The sequence below is a fragment of the Brienomyrus brachyistius genome, chromosome 23, assembly GCF_023856365.1.
Source record: "Brienomyrus brachyistius isolate T26 chromosome 23, BBRACH_0.4, whole genome shotgun sequence".
Taxonomy (NCBI): Eukaryota; Metazoa; Chordata; class Actinopteri; order Osteoglossiformes; family Mormyridae; genus Brienomyrus; species Brienomyrus brachyistius.
In genome coordinates, this window is record NC_064555.1 from 7,372,753 (window position 1) to 7,392,470 (window position 19,718).

At 42.4% G+C, this 19,718-nt stretch overlaps 1 protein-coding gene and 1 long non-coding RNA gene across 2 annotated transcripts in view; both read left to right on the plus strand.

The window, feature by feature from the left end:
- The window catches only part of csmd3b (CUB and Sushi multiple domains 3b), a 421,904-nt gene that overhangs the window by 75,730 nt on the left and 326,456 nt on the right, over positions 1 to 19,718 (plus strand). The gene's annotated exons all lie outside the window — the stretch shown is intronic.
- Positions 16,912 to 18,405, plus strand: LOC125719055 (uncharacterized). Its single transcript, XR_007385004.1, has 3 exons — positions 16,912 to 17,231; positions 17,550 to 17,812; positions 18,134 to 18,405. It is a non-coding gene; the product is annotated as an uncharacterized LOC125719055 (long non-coding RNA).

Below are 19,718 nucleotides of genomic sequence, written 5' to 3' on the forward strand. Positions count from 1 at the left end.
CTCACCTTTTGTGATGATCTGACTATTTCAGTGACATTTTTATGGGTAATTAAATTAATAGAATGAATTTTGAAGATAAATCGTATTTATGTTTTTTTTTTAATGTCAAACAAGCAAAATTAGGAATGCAGAAGATGTATGGTTTGCATTGAAGCTTCATGACTGGTAAATAACAACAGACGGTAACTGCAGACTGAACATCGGATATGACAGAGAACATCTTATATTTAGTCAGTTTCTGTTAGTCTTGGGGTAGACACTTTGATTTTCTTTCCATTTTTATCCTTGACTTACGTTTTCAGCACCTGTCAGAGATCATCTGGTATCTTTCCAAGGCTTCTAGCTGTAGACTTTTGGCCTTTTGCACACGACGTTACTGCTCCACGGAGAAGACATGTTTTCAAACTTGCTTGACAGCCTGCGTTACCGTGCCGACCCGCGCATCACGAATGAAGTGTTCTTGAGTTGGGTCACTGGTGAACTGAGTACACAGCACTGGCCTTTTGCATTGTACAATGTTCATTTTATAAGGAACTGTATTGTGTCTTGCTGTTCACCCTGGCTTTTTCGTTGTACCACCTCATTCATATATCACCTATAGCTTCTTATATGACGTTAATCTTCTCCGGTTGACGTATCATTGTAACCGTTGAACCACGGCTTCTTATGGAATGTTTAGAACCGAAGGACTACACTTCTTCACCATTGTCCTCATAGACAGTAAAATGGGATTAAGCCTTCATAAGTGTTTTTGACAACTTACTGTGTTGATCTGACCACATGTAAATGCCAGAGTCCAATCAGACTATGGATCAATATTTCTTGAATGTCAAGTCAAAATAAACACTGACTAACTGCATTTCAGGCACATTGACAGGGACCACATGTGGGCCACTGTCTGAACCAATATCAACCAGACCTTATTTAAAAACTGGAATTAAAACCAATGTGTTTTAGTAAAAATGGATTAGTTATTATCTATATACATAGCACACATCTTGTACTCCACTTACTAGATCAATCCTGATCCATGGTATAACAGCAATAACGAGCTCCCCTACTGCGATTAGTTATTCAGTTACACCACGTGCAAACTCTCTAAGCTCACATCCTCATGAGAGAATCCAGAGGAGCATCACATGTTGTGTGGTGCTTTCCATTTTCCTCTGTACAAATCCATCCATCCATCCATTTTCCAAACCGCTTTTTCCTACTGGGTCACGGGGGGGTCCCGGAGCCTATACCGGAGGCAATGGGCACGAGGCAGGGAACAACCCAGGATGGGGGGCCAGCCCATTGCAGGGCACACTCACACACCATTCACTCACACATGCACACCTATGGGCAGTTTAGCAACACCAATTAGCCTCAGCATGTTTTTGGACTGTGGGGGGAAACCGGAATCCTCTGTACAAATTTCCAATGCAATTGCAGTTTAATTTTCTGCCGTCTTTAAATTTGTTTTTTGACTGGTTTCATGGTTTGTTTTCAAATAGAAGGTCAGTTTCGTCAATTCAATCTGTTACTCCCGGTAAGAAGTGCTGACCAGTTAATACCAGTTGAAAAGGTCTACTGGTTTGATCCAGAATTTGTTTTTGTTTTGTAATTTAGGCTGTAGAATGTTACCTGGTTTGGCCTTTGAACAATGTTTGCATGCCATTTCCTCTGCACTGAGCAAAAATACAATTATACAATATACGTTATATGACATTTGGTTAGTTTTTACATGAAATAACACAGCATCCTCAGTAAGAATTTTGGTTCATTAGTGATACAGTATCTCTTTCTTTGCATGAAAAGGGAATGAAACGTGTTTGAATCATTAATCTGTGCTAAGGGAAATGGGACAATGGCGTTAAGACTGAATCATGGAGCTGTTTTCCTGTGCTTGTCACTCCTAGCGGTGTCGATACATACAAGTTGCAATTGGAGCCACCTGCAGCGCTATCCTTGTCACATTTAACTGACATAGTGAAGGCCACACTGGGCCAGCAGAGGGAGGGAATATCAGCCAATTCCCAGGACTCTGAACCCAAATGTCAGACCTGGAGAGTTACTGCCACTTAAGTCTGATTCAGGCCATTTTATTCTCTTTCTGGTCTCTAATACAAATGTGTTATTGTGTGCAGTATTTCTGCAGGGTATTCCAAGCTCTGTATGAAACGTCAGGGGCATCTTTTTTATTTTTATCTGTATGCCACACACACACACACACACACACACACACACACACACACACACACACACACACACACACAAGCAGATGCAGGATCCCACACACAAACATGAGAAAAAGCCAGCGGATTTGTCAATGGTGGAACGGGGTCTCGTTATCTTCCATGTCAGGCAAGTCTGGCCTGGTATCGATCCGCGCGGCTCCTGTAACGAACAGTTCATGCTAGGCGGCTTTAATGTCAGACAAAACATGCCTTTCGTCCTTCATTAACCTCATTTTACCAAATGATGCGTGCCAGTTTTTCAGTGCTGACAGCTGATTTCCTTCCACTGCGGCTGATGTGTGCTATGGAGAGTATTTATCTCGAGTTCCTTAAAAGGGAAAAATGTTCCTGTATAACAAGTGTAAGATCATCAGGTGGGGGCGAGGGCTTTAAAAACACAGTTTGAAATTTGTCAGTTTTGTCAATGATAAACATACACAGCTATCATACACTGGAATATATTGTCAGTTAACATGAAATCTGAAAACTAGATACTGAGAATGGTAAATCTGTAACTGATAAATAAGTCACATATTGATTCGTGAGAACAGTACTTTACATTATAGTGCTGTAAGAAAATTGCTAGAATTATTCCTTGAAATCTATCATATTACATTTAGAAATAAGACATTATTCATTTGGGGGGACATGGTGGTGCAGTGCTTGGTACCGTCGCCACACACCTCTGGGGCCAGGGTTCGAGTCTCCATTCCCAGCTCTGTGTGTGTGGAGTTTGTTTGTTCTCCCCATATCATCATGGTAACTTCAGTTTGCCCCCCATGGTCCAACCCCTCCTACAAACTGATTAAGAATTTTGGGGTTAGGCCATGCAGGTGGCCTTGAGCTGCTCCGGACCTCCATATGCTGCCTTTCAGCTGTGAGGCTGTCGGAAGCAGGTCAGGCTGACGTTTCTGAAGTGAAGGCCACATTCAAAGTGAGGCAAAAGTGTGGAAGAACTACTGCTGTCTCCGGTCATTGCATCATGATGCCTTTGCATAAACTCTCTTCCTCACTCAGACACACACGGGTTTGTCATTTTACCTTTGTGGGGACTCTCCATTCATTTCTATGGAGAAAACTCTAATCCGGGGGCGGCATGGTGGTGCAGTGGTTAGCACTGTCGCCTCACACCTCTGGGACCCGGGTTCGAGTCTCCGCCTGGGTCACATGCGTGTGGAGTTTGCATGTTCTCCCCATGTCGTCGTGGGGTTTCCTCCGGGTACTCCAGTTTCCCCCCACAGTCCAAAAACATGCTGAGGCTAATTGGAGTTGCTAAATTGCCCATAGGTGTGCGTGTGTGAGTGACTGGTGTGTGAGTGTGCCCTGCGATGGGCTGGCCCACCATCCTGGGTTGTTCCCTGCCTCGTGCCCATTGCTTCCGGGGTAGGCTCCGGACCCCCCCCCCCCCCGACCTAGTAGGATAAGCGGTTTGAAAAATGGATGGATGATTGGAAAACTCTAATCCTAAGATGACAACCTTAACCCCTACCCACGCCTAACCTTAAACATAAGTAACCAAAGGAAATATTTTTAGTTTTTTCATTGCATTCACATGTCTTTGTGGGGACCTTTGTTTTATCCCCATAGCATCAAAATAATAGGTTTTTATGGCATTGTGAGGCCCAATGTAATATAAACATAATCCACACACACACCCTAATGAATATGTAATTCTGCCTAACCCTGTTACTGTAGTAAATTAGGACCCAGTCAATAAAACAATAGACATTGTACATGCTGGAGAGCTGCTTTAATAATTAGCACACTGTGAAAAGTGAGATTTGTTCATGTGCACAGAAATAATATTTTACATGTACAGTATCAGCCAAATAAAAAGGTGTTTGCACTGTATACTTCAAGTGAAAGATAATGAGGAGGGGGCAGATTCCTCTGTGACCATTAAAAACACCTGTCTAACTTTAAAGTGCATTCGTCATTATATTTCATTAAAAATATGAATTAAAAACAGAATTCCAGACGGCTCTGGTTAATTTCAGACTAGAAAATCTGTGTCATGTTTTTCTATAATAATTAGTTTTATGCAACAGGAAACATTTCCAACAGGAGGCAGACGTAATAGTAAAACTAATGGTAGACTTTTTCTTTACCTGGCATTTTACCCATATGATTTTTGTCTGTACAGATGCAGTTAAACATCCTATATTGCTGGAAAAAAGGTACAGCCCAATGCTACAAAAATGTTCCTCAGGGTCCATTTCTGTACCGTAAAAGGTACAATTACCTACAGCTAAGGGTACAGTTGGCAGACCTTTGAGGGTACAGCCACAGTGAAAAGTCATTGTACCCTCAAAGGTACAAATTGGTATTTCATTCTGACAGTGTATATACCTAGTCATGTGTAGTATTGCTTATAATATTATATGCCTTTAAGTATAGTTTTCTGTAATGTAGGTTGTAATATTGTATCCCTTTTGGGAAACTTCTAGGTGAAACTTAAAATCACTGCGGCAAAACACCCATATCTTAAGTATGGTTGGTTTATTTGTTTGTTTTCTTTTCAGGACTGGGGGGTCCAAAGGTCAGGCCTTGGTGCTTGGCTTGTATTGCTGTCCTGGGCGTGAGGGGGTTGTTGCCGGCTCAAAGTGAATACGGTTCTTCTGACTTTTTTCCCTCTCTCCAGTGCGTCCCTTTTAGTGCCCTAATCTGACTTTGCTAAAGACTTTGCTCACTTGCCTCTGTTGCTGTGATAACTTTCAGCCAGTCACCCCTGAGAAAGTCCTGCAGTTGTGTGATAAGCTTTTTTACGGACTCTTTTTATTGCTCTCCCTGTATTCGCTTTTAATGCCAGATTCTGTACATTAGCCCCGAGCGCTTGATGGCACTCAGTGTGTCTCGGTTTTCTGCTACGGTTGCAGGACGTCTGCGTTATTTGTGAAATGATCACGTTCGCATCCTCCTACTGAGTCTGACTGCTAATTAGCTACAGCCATCAGTCATAGACGGTTTAATGAATTTTCTATTTCCATTGGCACTGATATGCATAAGGAAATTTGTATTTCTTAATACAAGGAAATGTATATGGTCGAAATGCATGCATCACTGATTGTAAGTGTGTTTCAGCCTTTCTTTAGAAAAAATGTGCTACAAACAACAGAACGGCATGCCAGGTGTAAATGGCACCTGTCATGTGTAGGAAGGGCCAGAGACAGAGGAAACCATTTAGCCTCCAGAGAAGTGCGTTTATCCACAGCGTGCGTAGGCAAGCGGGAGGGAGGTGAAGTCTGGGGAGACCAGGTGCATCATCCTTGGCACTCAACGGTCAGTGGGGGCTGTGGAGTGTTCGTGCAGGGCCTTGAAGGGGGTGAGCCGGGCAGGTGGGTGGCGGTCCGGTGCCACAGCTGTCAGTCTGCGTCCATTTTTGGTGAGACCGCCCACACAGGGGGTTAAAATATTTCTACTCTCCAGGTAGTTTGGCGTGGGAGTGTTGCGTAAAGTCCCAGAGAGAGCCACATGGATCGTTTTCAGCTGGGCACAATAACCAACTGCCTGCTGAGTGTTGTCGCCGCCCTGCTGGAGGTGTTCTCTTTAATGCCCTGCTGTACCTGAGAATCTTCAGTCAACTGGCATTGTTTATTATAGAAAAATTATAGCAATAATATGAGAATATAAGAAAAACAGTCACTCGCCATGCTGTCAGTGTTCTATGACAGTGACGTGCAGAAGGCATTTAGAATAGGTGGGTCCAAGCAACTAAAGGAGGCGGGACCAAAATATTTTATTGGTTCGTCCGGCCTCCTCTAGTTGCTTAGACCAACCTCCTCTCAAATCTGATTGGTTATTTCTCTAAACCAATCATTTTTCATTTTGCCCTCAGAATATTTTTGTGCAAGTAAAACTCCCATGAGCGTGCAGAAGGCCAGAGACAGTATCTCTTGAACAAGCCTTAAATTGTGTAGAACTAATTAGAAGACAGAGTCAGATCAAAGGGTTCCAAAATCGTAATGGAGAGATTTCAATCTGCAAAGACTTTCATACTTCACATAGGACTACAGGGCGTCTGGCAGGGCCTCTGCTAATCACTCTACAGGGTTCCTGTGACTTACATGAGTTTGGGGAAGGGGGTGGAGGGTTTTCGTTTGCACGTTTACAAGCACACCCCAGCCGCAGTGCACCTCGGCTGGGGAAGATGAACATCAGCGGTAACCAGTCATGGGACCATGCTGTATGATCCGTGAGAAATGTCTGGGAACAAGGATGCCTTCATTTATCTGGTAAACCTGAGAGATGGCGCACCCTGGTGGCACACATGGCCTTCAGGCTGCTGGGTTAAAGTCGCACGGGAGGCCTGCAGGGGAGTGCGGGCAGCTCCCCGGAAACACGCACTGTTACATGGGACTTTCATTGACCTATTTCGGAGATTAAAAAGCAGTAGTTTTTTTTTTTTTTTTTTGCAGAGAGCTGCAGCAGAAAGATGTGTTTCTATTTTAAGCGGAGTTTCCACTTTTGCCCAGTAAGCTTCCAAGACATGTCCATGATGTATGCGTTCAGGAGCAGGGAATTAATTAAGAACCTGACCCATCGCCATGTACTGTCATCAGTAAAGCTGCGGGCTGGTTCTATAGAACAGCAAGATTCGAGCTGGTACCAATTAAGCCTTTGTGATTTATCTTTTAATTCAAAATGATAATTAAAAATACAACTTGGCAAAAAGAAAACCTATGTGGTTATAAGTGGCACGGTGTTTTCAGCGGTTTCTGAATGATAGATTACGTAACTGAAATTGTGGTCTTGCTCCTCACTTTAATTAGGTGTCCTTTCTGTTTCCATGGTGATATGTGGCTGGCTGAAGGTGATCAATTGATATTTATCGTTTTTTTTTTTTTTTATTTTAAACATTTCCTGAAATATCGTGCAGATGCATTTATCTGAAGGAATTCACGGAAAGCAGAAAAAAACATTGAATGAATAAAAGACACAACAAATGTAGACACTTATATGAGATATTAATCTACAATGTTTTTTTTCTTATTTTTCTTCATCTTAAGACAGTCTTTAATATCTGCCATCACACCTGAGACCCCGACGCTAGCAAGGAGCTTCAGATTTGGTGCCCATCCTGCTTCTTCTCGAGGCAGACCCTGTGTGTGATTAGGGTGTAAGACCATCTGTCTGGACTTTCTGAGATCTTTTTGACCTTTTCTGGTTTTGTGAAATTCTCTTACTGGCTGAGGACGGGCAGGAATCTGATGCCATCAGCATTTTAACTTTGAAGTGCCTGTCCTCTGAGTGATGATGTGAATTTAACGGCGGGGTTCAGCTCCCACGCTGGGGCGAAGCACTCAGAAAATGTGTATTTCGCATAAAGATCTCCAGGTTTTCTCATTTGCTTTGCGAGATCCATAGGTTTCGTCTATTATTTGCTTCCGTTTTCGGCGTCTGCTCTCTGAGATCTTCGTGTCTCTCTGTGCAATAAAGTCCCAAAACTTTTGGGATACATTTGATCAGGCAATCACAAAAATCCTTCACCATCTCAACAATTAGCTGTGGTTAGAGACAGCACAATGTTAATACTCATCATGTATGTTCACACTAGGTATCCACTCATTTCAAATTCCTCTAATCATCTTCCTTTCTTCCTTACTGGTGTATGTGCCCTTTTTCTGTCATTCCCAGCTCTACTTTTCTTTCTCCCTGTCAGGGAAAAGAGTCATTATTTCCAGTTGTTTGAATGAATGAGTGTTTTACCTTCTGGGTATATATTAGCCAGCTTGTGAATGCTTCAGTCTGTATGGTGAATGCTTACACTAATCACACCAGAGACACTGTGGGATCTGTATGCCCGTATGCTCAGTTCCGCGGCAAAATCCATCCTGCATTGGATATAAATTCTGTATAAATGCTTAGTATCATTTAATTAGAGCACTGCTTGTGTGTGTGTGTGTGTGTGTTATATATACATACATATATAAAATCGTTGGTGTGTGTAAATGCTGTCTATTGTAAGTGTGATTTTCAAGTTGTAGACAAACTCCATGGACACTGTGTCTACCAGATTAATTTTGTAATTGCAGTAATCCGTCTTTAGTAAATGTTCTTGGAAGTAGTTTCAGTTTTCGCAGCGTGATATGAAAGCAGAGATCGCCTATGACCGCTGTCCATTAGCTTCACCGCAGCACGCTACAGGCCACTGTCTCTGCCGTCATTATCCCCAATCATATCCAGGGCTCGCGGATGCCTTGCTTACGACTATCATTTCCTGTGAATTTATTGCGTAAACAAGCACGTTTGTTAAGGACTAACACTGGGGCCTGCTGTGAGTAATTAGGGTATCTTCATGTCACGTTAGGGTTTGCGCGATCGTGGGAATCCAGCTTGGCATATGCTTCCATGCCTGTCAGGTAATCCTTGGAGGGGGAGGCCGACATCGAAGCCCATCCTCCGCAGACATGCCCCTCCAGTGCTTGAAGGGGATAAGTGTCCCCTGTCATGCCCTCAGGCTGCTCATTAGCATGTTGAATTGGGATGCAGTGTGTCGCTGGGATGCCAGTGTCATCCGGAGGCCAGGTGCAAAATAGCAGGGTCTCTTTCATAGGCCAGACTGGAAATAACAGCATCCTCCTCACATCTCCACTCACTGTGCTGGTAAACACGACCTCCGACGGGGAAATCAAAAAAAAAAATGTGGTTTTGTCCTAATGGTTCCAGCACAGTAAAAAAATATACAGAGACAGCGTGAGACTCTCCCACTGAGACTGCAAAGTGCAGTGTACCATTTGCAGCTTTCAGTGAGGAACGATCCACCCTCTCGTTTAACAATGCTGCTGTTTTTTTTTTTCTTCCAAATGAATAATAATGATGATTATTGTAGTGATCATGGTGCATTTGGGACAAAACAGGGGAGCAGGTAGTGTGGAGTTTTAGAAAATGGCCTCGTAATTCATAGATTGCACTATTAAAACATACAGCTGATAGATGCATTACAAAAAGTTGTGCTTTGCTTTAGCAGATATTGTGAACTGAACAGAAAAATACATAGGGATAAAAGGAAAGGCTTGTATCCTCCTGAAGCCATTTTCAAATTGGGATTTAATATTTTCAGCCTTAAAAGTCTAATTATTGTGCTAGCTGACCCTAATTCAGATGAGAGCGCAGTCATTTTTTGGAAGAAACTTGCCTTTTTGGTTCGGCCAGTGCCTGCTGATACCCCCGATAGCCGATAGTCCGGTCCTTGAGGATCCCCCAGACAGTCCATGTTTTTGCTCCCTCCCAGACAATCCTCATTTTTGCTCCCAAGTACGTGGACTGTCTGGCGGTCCCTGAGGACTGGGTTGGGAAACACTGGTATAGGTTATATGACTCTATGCGCAATGGATCCACTGTTGACACACTCATGAAAATTTACTGGCTAAACAACTTCAGTGACCAAACATCTTGCAGCTGTTATCCCTGTTATCTGGTTGCTGCAATGTGCCGGCCTCCTAGTATTAATGCACATGGCGAATTGGTCCCTATGATGGATAGCCACTAGACATGTCGCATGTTTGTATCCCAGCTGCAATATAGATGTTGGAGACTCATCAGCATCAGTTCACCTCCAGAAACTTAATGTAGAGCGAGGAGTTACTGTTCGCAAAAAGATAAAAGATTTCTCTCTTCAATATCACAAAGGTAAATATTTATTATGACAGTCAAAGGAGTACTAGGCCTATAGCTGTGTATTTTAGAAAAAAATACCTTTTTTTCATATTTACCTATATAAAGTATTTTATATTATACTTTTGTATTTATCCAGTAATTAGTATTTAGAAAAACAATGTAATGTAGTTATATTGTATACAAAATAGTGAAAGCACACAAAAATTTTTATACTTTCTTTTGGATAAATGTCAACATTTTACTTAAAGGAATCAGCACGACAACTAAAGTAGTTCATTTTTTAGTTGCTTATGATCATATTTGACAATATTCTGTAATAAACAACATGCAGCAGAACAGTCCTTGTGTCCCATGGACTAGCTAAGAGAATGTTTAATAAGTAGGATTGATGTAGAGGCTGGGCACCACTCATGTTATTCTGCATGTAGCATTAGCATTGTTTAGGTAGGAGGGGTATTTTGGGGTCCTACATGTTAGATTGTGGAGCTTGGTTCAAGGTAGCTGTGTTCATGCCCTTTCTTGGCCAATGTCTACATGAAATCATATTCGGTATCACCAGAGTTGGGTAATTCAGGTCCAGAGAGTAAGCGTCCAGACCAAGATTTTGTTTCAACGAACCAGTTGAGCATAAAGAGTCACAGTCACTCAATGGTTTTTTTTCAAACAAATCCCCATTCTGGACTTTTACTCTCTGGACCTGAATTACCCAACTCTGGGTATCACCTATGGTGACCATGTAATCCATGTCAGTGAGGACACTTTGAGCTAGTTCAGGTTTTACAAGCTGCTTTAAAACCAAAAGGCTCCGGTCCTTGGCTAAATACTTCATCTCTTCTTGTACTTTGCTTTGTTTCCTTGATTTAAAGACTCATCCAGCTGTTTCACGTTATCATTAGTGACACATGCACCACTATAGGAGTCTGACCAATCAGCACACGGCAAGAACTCAGTGCTTAATTCTAATTGTAGTTTTGAAATCCTCAAAGTGTCCTCCCTGACACACATTATCTGCTCACTCTAGTATCACCATCCTACACATTAAAGCTGAAATTTTGCAGAACCACAGACCTGAGTTCACCATCAGTTTAATTTAGCAGCCACCCTTAAGAACATTGTATACAACTGACGGTCAGCTATGAGGGTCCTGTGACAGACAGTGTGGCACCAAGCAAACACTCCTGATGCCTTAGGAAGCAGCTGGGGCCAGTCATGACGGTGCCTCACCGATTTACATACTGCGATGCCACTTCAGAAGACTGACCCGAATTTCCAGTCCAGCCACCAAATTGTGACATTACCTCCATTGTTGACGGTGGGTGTCACGGCTTCCCCCCCTCCACACCCCACCCACTCTTAGGTCACTTCAGGTGGTTCACTTTGCATCCCAGGGGATGACGTGGTGAAGTAAGCAACCCCCCCCCCATGACAGAAAACATACATTTGTAAAATGCAAATGAGAATATTGTGCCTGTGGGCTCTTCCCGATAAAGCTTTTCCAGACGAGTGCGTCTCTGAGTGCCAGTGCCAGTGTGCTTGAGGTAGGGCACCTGGCGACAGGAGCGAAGGTGGAGGGGGGGGCTTAAAAACTACCAGGCTGCAGCTAAGAGAGATGTCTGAATATGGCAGGATTCCTGCAGATCAGGAGCTCCCAGCTCCCAACCTCTATGTCCAGGAGCAGCAGCTAGCGGCAAGACGCTGGATGCCCCATGCATGTCCTGCGCTCTTTCCTGCAGCCAGGCTAACTACACGCTGGCAGATATGTGCCGTATGCTAACGCCAGACCCGTTGCTACGCATGATGCTACGTTTAACACCTAGATACCTCAGCTTTCTGGGTATTTGTATAAATATAATATATACATGACACGGCTAATCGTCGTCATGCTAGGATTGCTGGGAGGGCCTGGCTGTGTCCCAGCCTTATCCACTTTTAATCACGGGATGAATGAGTCTCTCTCCTGTCTTCCACCGGGGAATCCTGACACACAAGCCTCTGTGCAATCTCATCATTCAAAACATCCCACTGCAGGCGAGTCGCCGTCTTCCCTTCTTAAGAAAGCTACTTTCTAATAGCCTTGAGTCAGTCATTTAAAAGGCAACTGTAATTAACTCCCTGCACGTGTTTTTTCTTCTCTCCCTTAACTTCCCAGTTATGCATTCTTGGAGAAGTGATCCAGACTTAAATGAGTAGGGTAGAGATATAAAATATATTTATATATATTTTTTCCCCCAAGATGGAGGGGGGAAACGATTCATATTCTGCTGCGGACCTTGTGGGTCCCACTTGGAGTCTGTGAAAAGTTACGTTGCCTCTGGTTGCATCAGTCTTGCATGCTGACGACTTGAACGCTTCTCTGTGGAACAGTGAATCTCACCTTTTTGTTAGTAAACACGGCATCATCCTGTGCTGCTATTTATGAATCTATTATGTGTCATCAAAATTTATGCCACAATTAATATCATAGCAAAGTGCTATTTTGACAGCAATTGTTTTTTTTTTTTTCTGTAAAACCCAAATATTTGAAGCTGTTATTGAAATATTTTTGGATTGGGAAATATTAATTATTATAACCTGAGGACCTGACTGAAGAGGTGATATCAGATTATTAGAAATGTGTATGTTATTGTAACAAGGACAGATTTCTCTGTTTCTCTGCTGTATTTGGCAATAGTACATTAAAAGTGCTTCTTCCTGCACACTTAAAGATCGAAAGGTATCCTTTATGTTATAATACGTACTTATTCTACACTTTGCTGTTTCTGTACTTCCCAATCAAACACCTAAAGTTGTCAAAAAAAGCCGGCACCTATCTTTTTGTCCTTTGAACTTTTCTTGGGAGTATTGTGTAAGTGTATAGTCATTTTTTTAGAAGTGTACAAAAATGACAAAAAAGCTTTAGTGAATGACTGATGTTCTCATTAAGAGTAATGAATAAAACAACTGGATTATTTTAACTACTGAAACACAGCATTAGGTAAAGGCCACAATTCAGGCAGTAAAATATGGCCAAGGTTTATATAGCGCCTTTCTCGCACTCAAGGATGTGTTACAATACATACAATCCAACACACACACACACACAAAATGCCTGTTATGAATAAAATTAAAATTCACATTGCTCATATGAAACATTTTTTCCAACCTGTTGTGTCCAAATATCATTTACAAATGAGCTGCCACCTTCACTCAGCAGAATGGCAATTTTCATATATTAGCAACCAGGGCTTGAACTGGGAGTGGCTGTATGACGACTTAATTACGAAGGAAAGAAATTAAACTGAAAGTTGCTTTTCGTTTCATGCATTTACAATAAAAAAAAACGTCATTATTTTGGTTCAGTCCCACTGAATTCTTTTAATTGCTGCCTGGACTAACTCACATAATAATAAAGTGCTTAATATAGTCTCTGGGCTCCCTGTTATTACCTTCTAATTACTATATATCACAATCTGACAAATATGTGCTACATTTATGACATTAAAATGAAACCCTCTGCTCTAATGAAATAATGAAAATCAAAAAGCGCTGTTTATTTCACCTGAATGGTTTTTCCCTTCTTGTGATCCGTTTGCCCACTCAATAAATCCTGAAAGACAGTGGGTGACCCTTTAAAGGTCTATCAAAGATCAGCTGCTGCTGTATTCATTTTGAGACCTAATCTCTTAAATTCCTGGAATGAGACTGGGTAATTATTCACGAGGAAGACGGGCACGGAGCGCTTCAGAAAAAAATGCCATAATTTCCCGTCAAATGTTCAGTTTCAGCCATTAGACTTCTGTGGAGCTGTTTGATAGTGGAGTTTTTGTTTGATAGGATACAAAACAGGTTGTCTTACGGGACACACCTGTCGAATGGGGTTATTCCAATCGCATGCCATTTTTTGGCAGGGCAGCGTAATTAAAGTGGTGGATTTTAAATGGTCATTTATGTGTCCAGTGATAAGTGAATTCAAACCTTTCCTATTGCAGATTCTTTCTTTAAGAGTTGTGAATATTTCGGCTTGTTTACTATCCATCCATTTTCTGTACTTGCTTGTCCACTTCAGGGTTATGGGGGGGGATCCAGAGCATATGGGAACAAGGCAGGAAAGAACAACCCAGTATGGGGACACCAACCCAAGAGCAGACTCATACCTATGCGGAGTTTAGTAACTACTTTTCACCTTAGCATTGGACTGGGAGGGGGGGGGGGGGGGGCAGAAATTTGTGTGAGGCAACAGTGCTAAACACCGCACCACCGTGTCCTGTCTTCTTTGCTCTGCTAATAAAAACAGAAGTAAAACTGAGAAAGTAAGTGAGAGCAAAATTGCTGCATTGCTTAATGTCAGGTATCCAAGCGCACGGAGAAGCAGGCGAAGGACAAAAGGGCTGAGACAAAAAAAAAAGGATTTACTGGGGAGAGGTAGAGGCACACGGGACAGAATTCACCATAACAGTGAACATAACACTACAATGACAGAACTGGAGATACAAACTCTGACCTGGACTTAAATACACAGGACTAATAAAGACAATTCGAAACAGCTGGTCAACACAGGGAATCCACACGATGTAAACGAGGGGGCGTGGCTCACAGAGGATCGGACGAGCGGGTCATGACACTTAATATGTTAACCTGCCAAAAGATACCACAATAGTATAGTAATTAAAGGACATTGCAAAATGATTTTCTTCCTCGTTGGCACAACAATTATGGGATTTTGCTGAAGTCCACATACAGGTATGATCTTGGACCCAGCTGAAAACAGCAGCGCCGCCTTGTACCCGAACAGCTGGTCTTGGCAGGCAAATTTATCTGTCCTGGCCTGCTTGATTAGTACATTTTGTTTCAGTTCATTTGTGGAAAACGGCCAATAGCTTAGTTTTTCCATGTTTCAAAAACTTGGGCCTAATTTTATTGCAGCACAGGGAATAAAGCTGATTGGACAAAGTGCATGGACAAGGCAGCCTTTAATAGGCTGGGTTTGTAATGATCTCAGTTGTCTTAAAGGATGTGTTTTGAATGGGGCAATATGACATATTAAATACAAGTTCAAATGCAAGTTTAAGTTTAAAAATTTACCTTTCAAAAGAATTTTTCTACATAGGAAAAATTGCAAGATAGGTGAATTCAGTTCTTTGTTATGCAACATGATAATATTTGTATATATAAGCAGGAAAAAAAATCTGTTCAGTTATTTTGAGTACAGGATCATCTGCAGTCTTCTTTTTGACAAAGCTGCTGGAAAATGGACAAATTAAGTATTTGATGTCAATGAATGTCAATGAAATCCCATCAGTCCCTGCGAATCACATTGGTTGGCCTTCGAGTAATGGCTGTATGAGCAGGATGATGAATAGCAGCAAAAGCAGAGGGATGGCGGTCTGTCATGCAGCCCAGTGTAACATGAACACGGCTGTACATGAGCGTCACACTAAATCAGTTTGTCACGCTGGGATCACGGCACGCGATGATGCAAAACGTCGGGACGTCTCCCAAAAAAACAACCTGGGGACAGTGGGATCATGGGGTGAATTCTGCTCTCCTTTAAATACTAGACAGATATAGATAATCATCTAATTAACAAAACTGTATTGTAGCCACCAGAGATGGATAACTCAGGTCTAGGAAATACAAATCCAGACCATGATTTTGCTGCAACCAAACAGCTGAGTAATCTGTGACTGTCACTCTTTATGCTCAACTAGTTGGTTGAAACAAAACCTGCACTTTCTGGAGCTGAACTTTCCACCTCTGGTAGCCACTTACACTAGCGGGCAAAACTATGAAAACATCAAGCACTTTTGGCATTACGCTTTATAGATGACTACAGGAATATTGGCGGTCATGTTTATAAACAAAGAATGTTACAAATATCATACATTGGATGATTAAATAAGTAACTGGAATAAAGTTCTGCAGTATCTAAAAATTGGAAGTGTTTCCACAGTTTTAGCCGCTAGTGTAAACAACAGCTTAGAAAGGAAAAGCAGTCTTTGTCCAGGATATCACACCCACAGAGTGACTTTGTTGTGTCCAGCATCCTACCATGGAACTTGATCTAATTCCTTCTCCTTTGGTCTACCCCCCTCCCACTTTGAGATGAGTTCCTTTCATGACTTCAAGGGAAGAGACTGTTCTAGTCTGTTCTTTTTACTTTTAGTCAGCATACCAAGAAGCGGTTTTATTTATTTATTTGTCTTTCCTGCTAGTTATTGGTTTTTTTTTCGTGACTTTTGAGAGCATGTATAAAGTGCATGTATACATTAAGCAAAAGCTGGGGAGATTGCACGAAGATGCCTTGGACTGGTTCTCCGACTGGCGTGGTGCCAATCTAATTAATTTACTATGCGGCCGGCACACTGCCCAGAACACAAAACCAGAACTGCGGCCTTTGTGCCGTCAACAGTGAAGGCTATCACTACAAATGATAGATATAATTGTTACACTTATAAGAATATTTATCATCTGTACACGCCATTGTACCTCGGTAATGAAAAAAAAATCATGCCACTGAAGAGAATAATCATAAAAATTTAAATAGTTGGGGTTTATCTGTCCGTTCATCTTTGGCGCTATAATAAGGATCCTCGTTCATTATGCATGCGCTGAATTAGCTGGTCAATACTGGCTTCGTTCACAATAAGGCTCACATCCGCGGACACACGTAGGCACTCGTTCAAGCCCAAGGTCTGTTTCTGCTTTTTAAAACGTGTTCGTTTCAAGTAGTAATAATTAAGCAGCTACACACATACTTACGCAAATGAAATTTCTTTTCGCTATGGCTTGGTTAAAGCTGATGGTTAAAAAGCTGAGCCGGTTTTGGAGTTTCCTGTCCGGCGCCCATTCACGCCGAGGCTGGCCCCATGTGGGTGATTTAAAGCGCGCTCCCTGCTAGTGTAGTGACTGCTCCTCGCTTTGCATTCCGGGACCCGGCTTGGAGATAAGGTCAGAGCAGCTTTTCATCTCAGGGAAGGAAGCGTGGCGGCGGCTCTTCGCGGGCACGGGTGCGAGACAGGCGCGGGAGCGAGACAGGCGCGTGCGCTCCGCCGTTAGGCGCGACAGTGGCGGGAAAAGACGCCGCGAGGAGGTGCGTGTTACATAAACTGTTGCAAAACAATGGAGTCATTTTCCGTTAAGGGTTGGAAATCCTGTCGCTCTCAGCATACTAAAAACAGTACTGTCATTGCCTCCTCTTCTGCCGCCGCACACCAGTAGACCTCCTTTTCCGGCGCTGTTTCCCACAGCCCGCCAGTACTAGGCTGACTGACTTATCTAAGACCCAGGCTGACTTGTTACCTTGGTTATGAGCCGAGCGTGTTTTATCCACATGCTGTTCATGCTACAGTATATGATCTGGTAGCAGCTAACATAGCCGAAACTCGTCATTATCCAGTAATATAATCCCCTGATTGGGTACGTACATCACTAACATTCTCTTTAATTATAAAATTTTTTTCCCCTCTGAAATGCAATAAATTAAATTGTTCTGAGCGCATCGCAATAGGCTAATGTAATAAATATAAACAGATTTTCTCCATTATCTCTAAATAGCATTTCAGTAATTTCAGAAAATTATGTATAATGAGAAGAAATGCAAGTCGTGTTTTGCAATTACAGTATAGCGGCTGCACATTAACCCACAATAATGTGTGGAGTTCTGTAATAAGCAGTTATACTTTGCGAAGAGCAGTTTTATTACTCGTGCTCAGATATTGTTTTGTTTTTTTGCAGTGCCTTAGGGCCAGAAGGGGGCATAGGAGCCAGCAGGAGTGTGCCAGTACTCACTGAATATTTATTTTCATAAGCGCAAACATTGGTCAACCAAATCTGAGGCAGTCGTCATTTAAAAATAAATTGTTTCATGAAAAGCCAAGATGCGCCAGCAGTATTTTGACTAGACGTGCTGTGCACGCCGCGTTTTTGTACAGATGGAGGCAGGCCTCTAGAGGAAGTGCAACTAAGCCAAATCCAGAAGCTAGCCAAGACCGTGAGAGGTATTTGTGGCCTTTCCAGATATATATTCTTACTAGCTGAGGTTAAAAGTAATAATTAATCCAGGAAGGTCAGTGGCACTGACACGTTTCATCATCCATGAGTGCACTGAAGTAGATCAGAGGATGGGGAGATTGTCGACCTTGAGATGTACAGCATAATCTCTCAGAAGGCCAGGAGCCATACCCAGACATGCAGCACCACGATACCATCCTGCAGCTAGTGTGTTTGTTTCCCATTGCAGAACTGAGCTGCTACTTCAACTGGTAGCCTAGGTGACCATAAATGCCATTTCTTTTCTTGTTTTCCTGTTTTCCTTTGAGGCCGAGACAGCCCTTTGAAAGTATGTCTGCCCTGGGGGGCCGCGTTTGGCTTGGATGCAGGCAGCTGAGGAGCCTTGCAGTAGATAAGCGCTCCTGGATGTCTGGACAGCCATGACGAAGCAGAGGGTTAATGGAGGACCTCTCTGCATAGTCTGTCTGGGCTTCCAGCCGGCGTTTTCTTGGAAGACAACTCTAGGTCTGGGGTTTGCCCGATATGGCATGTTGGGTCTTGGACTGGTTGTTTGTAGACGTTTCTTAAGTCGAATATGCCTTTGCAGGTTGCTCCAATCTTTCTGACTCCAGTATTAAAAGAGGAGTTTCTGAAAAGGTTGCTTGAATTATTTCTTGGTACCCAGAGGGGAAAAAAAAAATTCAATTCCAGTTATTTTGAAAGGCCGTCCATCAATTAATTAGTAGTTAACGTGCAAACCCATGGTATTTGATACAAAATAACTTTCTGACGGGTTATAAATTTAAATAATGCTTATTTTAATTGGTTAGTTTAGTGTTAGGGAATGCTTAATTTACAATAATAATTATTTCTAATATGGTCTTTTCTATTTATTACCTAAATACTGGACTACCTTTAGCAGCAAGGCTGGTATTTCCTGTGTAGAAAAAATTGTGATTCTCACTCATTTTAATAGCCAGATGTTTAGTGGCTCGATCCATGTTCAATGCCCTTCTCCTGGGTGTTGCAACAGGACCTCTCTTAGGACCCAAAGCAGCAATCTTCAGGCTGGGAGACTGGGGCTGAGAGCAGACTGACACAGAGTCGAACAAAAATGGTGAGGAGGAACAGAAAAGGGGGACAGCTGTTTCAGCATCAGCACCAGGGAAAACACGCAACAAAAAGAAACAGATGTCAGGTCTTGGAAGGGGCTACACTGGGATGCAGGATCTGGGCACAATTTCTGTGGCTGACAGAAAAAAACAGCTCATTCTTAAAGTGCTGCTGATGAGCCGCGGTGGCAGTGAATGGATGTGCCCCGTGCCCGACTTTGCCCCACCCTATGGCATCCGGTGCCCCTCTCGCAGAGCCCACACCTAGTTTTCCACCTGCTTGCAGATTGTCAAGGGCTAACAGTTCACAGTCTGAGATGCTTCCATTAATCCAGGCATTGAGAACATCATCTGTTTGGCGTAGGTATAATCCGAAATATTATGCAATAACATCTATTCTAAAATTAAAATTTTCAGATAGAATGAATATTTATGATCTTATATGTATTTCTGGTTCTGATTAATTTGTGTTATCTTTGACATCTTTAACATATGTAAGGTGTTTTTTTTTTTTTTTTTTTAAACTAAATCCAGTAAAATAGCAGTGGCTTTAGTTCCTTATTGTGCTCCGGATAAAGATAAGGGCTGTACTGTCAAACGATACTGTATGTGACCTGAATCAGACGGAACTACAGAGTGAACGCAGAATGTGGGGCTGGAGTTTCTGGAAGGTTCCTTCCCTGGAGAGGGGTCTTCACAGCTGCGTGCGTTGTAGGCAAAGGCGCCTTTGCATATGAAACGCCCATCGAACCAGACTCTCCACCCTTTCCCCTGCCAAAAAAATGTTATTTTCAATGTCTTA